Here is a 5,000-nt window from a genome sequence, read left to right as displayed (position 1 = left end):
AAAATATCATAATTCATTACTATTTTTTAGGGGAATGACAGGTTTTTATTTTTTATTTTTAAATCCCACTAAGATTCTTGGGGATCCAAAAGGGGCCTCACTCATAAAAGTGTTAAAAATAAGTCATACATTTTTTTCCTCTAGATAAACCTCAGATCTATCCGTTATTTGGGGGGTTTATTTTATGCTTTTTTTTTTTTTTATCACAGAAAACACGTTTTTTTTATACAACAAACACACAAAATATGCAATATTTGCCCCCAAAATATTTCCAAGTGGAATATTGCCGGTCAATAATTTATAAAACATTGATTTTGATTCATCATTATTTTTTGAGCTATGACAACTTTAAAGAAAAAAAACAGCCTGCATGGTGTTAATTGGAGTCAACCAACATTTTCTTGTTACATTCCATCTCTTTGCTCTTTTATTCCACTTTTTTTTAATGTAGTTAGTATTTGCCGCGTGCCGTTAAAAAAACAAATTGTGGCGGGCCACAAATGAACCAGCATCCTCCACAGTGGACGTTTGGGTTTTGTATAACAAGGCTTTTTTTGTTTTTTAACTAAAGAAACAGTTCAGTCATTTTTGCGAAATCTCATAATGCGCCACCATTGTTTTACTATTATTTATAACCTACTCAAAATAAATACTATTATATTCCAATTATGTACATAAATGTTGTCCTCATTGGGCTAAAATGGAAACCTTGGGTACTACTATAAATTCCAGGCTATAAGCCGCTACTTCCCCCCCACGCTTTGACCCCTGCGGTTTATAAAACGGTGTGACTAGTTCATGGATGTTTCTCCGCTAACGACCATAATGCAAAAAGCGCAGGCAAAGACACTGAAAAGGTGTGTTAATGTCTGTGTTATGGCGCCATCTTTTGGACGAGCTCGCTCGCTCCAGGTGCTGCGGGTTGAACGTTTACCTTCTATTCAGTGCTTTCAACCAGAAGCACAAGTGATTTTCCGTCTTCTAGTCGTGCATAGCGTTGCTACTCGTACGGATACTTCATTCATTACTCCCAAGCAACGTTTGTAAGTTTTACATTATAACTAAAACTAATTTTACTAACTAAATCGTCCCATATGGGGTGTCTGTAGGAGTGTTTTTATGCATATTCGTAATCAGTCTAGCGCCGTTAGCATTAGCTAATATGCCAACATGTTTATGAGTGTCTGTGTTAGTATTATTAACTTCTATCTTTTTGTTTTGTTTCAGTTTCACAAACCCCTCAGTAAATTCACCAAAACGTCACCGTGAAATTATGGAGTCTGTTTAGCTGATTGGAGAGCGAGCTTCCGCAGCTGGTGGGCCCATGATGAAGACTTCTGTTTTGTTTGACCAGTTGTTTTACTGCCTTGTTGCAGACACCGTTTGGAAACAATTAAGGTATGTAAATAAACATTTACAAATTATTTCTTTGCAAATACCTAATTTCACAACGTATATATCTGCGGCTTATAGTCCGGTGTGGCTAATATATTTAAAAAAAAAAATCTTCAAAAATTTAGTGGGTGCGGCTTATATACACCAATAAATACGGTAGATTTTGTTTTTTGGACAAAAAGAGTTCCTTGAACTTCTGAATCTCTCATGATCAAAAGTGGCGTAATATGGCATAAACCTACAAACTAATAAAGAGAGAATATCTCAATGTCTAACGTGGAAATAATTATTGGAACCTTGTTAGCATTAGCTAATATGCAAACACGTTTACGAGTGTCTGTGTTAGTATTATTAACTTACAACGGCATTCTTTTTGTTTTGTTTCAGTTTCACAAACACCTCAGTAAATTCACAAAAACCTCACCGAGGACTTATTGAGTCTGTTTAGCTGATTGGAGAGCGAGCCCCCGCAGCTAGTGGGTCAATGACGAGGACTTCTGTTTTGTTTGACCAGCCGTTTTACTGCCTTGTTGCAGACACCGTTTGGATACAATTAAGGTACGTAAATAAACAATTACAAAATATTTCTGTGTAAAAAACTCATTTAACAACGTATATATCTGTGACTTTTTATGTATTTTAATCTATTTATCTATGTTCTTATGTTTTTATGTGGTATTATGAATTTGCACTAAATTAGTTTTGCTTACAATTTCGTTGTAAAATGCACAATGACAATAAAGATATATTCTATTCTACAGTATATTGGGAAACAAAATCTTCAAAAATTTAGATTTAGTGGCTGCGCTCTATAATCTGGATAAATACGGTGAATTGTGTTTTTTTAGACAAAAAAGTTCCTTGAACTTCTGTATCACTCTTGATCAAAAGTGGCGTAGTACGGCATAAACCCACAAACTAATAAAAAAAGAATATCTCAATATCTCACGTGGAAATATTTTATGTAGTTAGGTAATTTTGTTATTTTGGTATGATCCTGAAAACTAATAAATCATCTAAGATGTCAAAAAAAAAAAAAGCTTCCTTGTTCCACGGCCCAACTGTCTGCAGGGTTTCAATAAAAACAATTCAATAACTACAGAAGCACAGTTAGACCAGAGACCTCCGCCAATAGTAAGGAATACTTTCATAACAATCCTGAATTAAATGTTGACCGGGATCACCTTCATATTAAAATAACTTGTTTTTAATATGAAGGGGGGAGGGGGGGTGTATATTGTAGCGTCCCGGAAGAGATAGTGTTGCAAGGGATTCTGGGTATTTGTTCTGTTGTGTTTATGTTGTGTTACGGTGCGGATGTTCTCCCGAAATGTGTTTGTCATTCTTGTTTGGTGTGGGTTCACAGTGTGGCGCATATTTGCAACAGTGTTAAAGTTGTTTATACGGCCACCCTCAGTGTGACCTGTATGGCTGTTGACCAAGTATGCTGGGCATTCACTTGTGTGTGTGAAAAGCCGTAGATATTTTGTGACTTTAAGGTTTATTGGCGCTCTGTACTTCTCCTTACGTCCGTGTACACAGCTGTGTTTTAAAAAGTCATACATTTTACTTTTTGAAACAGATATCGATAATTTCCGATATTACATTTTAAAGCATTTATCGGCCGATAATATCGGCAGTCCGATATTATCGGACATCTCTACTCGTAACGTAAAGTGCTAAAAAAATAGGGATCAACCCCAAAATTTAATCACCTGTTCGTTTTTTGACATTTCCTGAACGTTTCTTTAAAATATGCCCATAACCTTTTCAGCTATGTTGCTAATAACGATTATAACTCATTATTTCTATATCATTAGTTGAGTCAAAGCAAATACATACATAGATAGATAGTAGTGGTTAGAGTGTCCGCCCTGAGATCGGTAGGTTGTGGGTTCAAACCCCGGCCGAGTCATACCAAAGACTATAAAAAATGGGACCCATTTCCTCCCTGCTTGTCACTCAGCATCAAGGGTTGGAATTGGGGGTTAAATCACCAAAAATGATTCCCGGGCGCGGCCACCGCTGCTGCCCACTGCTCCCCTCACCTCCCAGGGGGTGATCAAGGGTGATGGGTCAAATGCAGAGAATAATTTCGCCACACCTAGTGTGTGTGTGACAATCATTGGTACTTTAACTTTAACTTTAACTTTTAGATAGATAGATAGATAGATAGATAGATAGATAGATAGATAGATAGATAGATACATAGATAGATAGATAGATAGATAGATAGATAGATAGATAGATAGATAGATAGATAGATAGATAGATAGATAGATAGATAGATGGATAGTACTTTATTGATTCCTTCAGGAGAGTTCCCTCAGAAAAATTACAATTTGTACAGAATTGAGATCGAATATAAAAAGTAAATAATGGGAGTATAAATGGAAATAAAATAGAAAATATTACAATAAGAATACAAATAAAAATTAGAGATGCTATCGGCCGATAAATGCTTTAAAATGTAATATCGGAAATTATCGGTATCGGTTTCAAAAAGTAAAATGTATGACTTTTTAAAACGCCGCTGTGTACACGGACGTAGGGAGAAGTACAGAGCGCCAATAAACCTTAAAGGCACTGCCTTTGTGTGCCGGCCCAATCACATAATATCTACGGCTTTTCACACACACACACAAGTGAATGCAAGCATACTTGGTCAACAGCCATACAGGTCACACCGAGGGTGGCCGTATAAACAACTTTAACACTGTTACAAATATGCGCCACACTGTGAACCCACACCAAACAAGAATGACAAACACATAAACACAACAGAACAAATACCCAGAATCCCTTGCAGCACTAACTCTTCCGGGACGCTACAATATACACCTCCCGCTACCCCCTACCCCTAAACCCCGCCCACCTCAACCTCCTCATGCTCTTTCAGGGAGAGCATATCCCAAATTCCAAGCTGCTGTTTTGAGGCATGTTAAAAAAAACAATACACTTTGTGACTTCAATAATAAATATGGCAGTGCCATGTTGGCATTTTTTTCCATAACTTGAGTTGATTTATTTTGGAAAACCTTGTTACATTGTTTAATGCATCACAACAAAATGAGGCATAATAATGTGTTCATTCCACGACTGTATATATCGGTATCGGTTGATATCGGAATCGGTAATTAAGAGTTGGACAATTTCGGAATATCGGCAAAAAAGCCATTATCGGACATCTCTAATAAAAATGTACATAAATAATAATAATAATAATAGTAATAACAAACATAAGTGATATTACAACAATGATTGTATACGTTTTGTGCAATTTCCATTAATAAGATTGCAAAGTACAAGAAAAATTTAAAATGACTAAAATTGTGAAATTGTCCTTTCTCAATGTGAGCTAAAGTGTTCCAAAGAAATGGACTTTGATCCGAATCAAAATGTACAAACTTGGGAATATTTTAGTGTTGTTTTGCCTAGCAAGCAACTTGACGCCAACTCAAAGCTGTAACTTCATGACAGGAAGTAAGTTGGCGGAGGTCACTGCCATGTGCCGACCTGAGAACAACCCCCGGGGGCCTCCGCCCTCTGCCAGCCCTCTCCTACATCCTGCCATTCTACCCCCGCGCAGCGACAACCACACCTAT

At 36.8% G+C, this 5,000-nt stretch overlaps 1 long non-coding RNA gene across 2 annotated transcripts in view; it reads right to left on the bottom strand.

Annotated features, from left to right (window-relative positions):
- The window catches only part of LOC133613328 (uncharacterized), a 75,744-nt gene that overhangs the window by 24,727 nt on the left and 46,017 nt on the right, over nucleotides 1-5,000 (bottom strand). The gene's annotated exons all lie outside the window — the stretch shown is intronic.

Source organism: Nerophis lumbriciformis, linkage group LG13 (assembly GCF_033978685.3).
Source record: "Nerophis lumbriciformis linkage group LG13, RoL_Nlum_v2.1, whole genome shotgun sequence".
In the NCBI taxonomy this organism is placed as follows: Eukaryota; Metazoa; Chordata; class Actinopteri; order Syngnathiformes; family Syngnathidae; genus Nerophis; species Nerophis lumbriciformis.
This window is presented reverse-complemented; position numbering and strand designations above follow the sequence as displayed.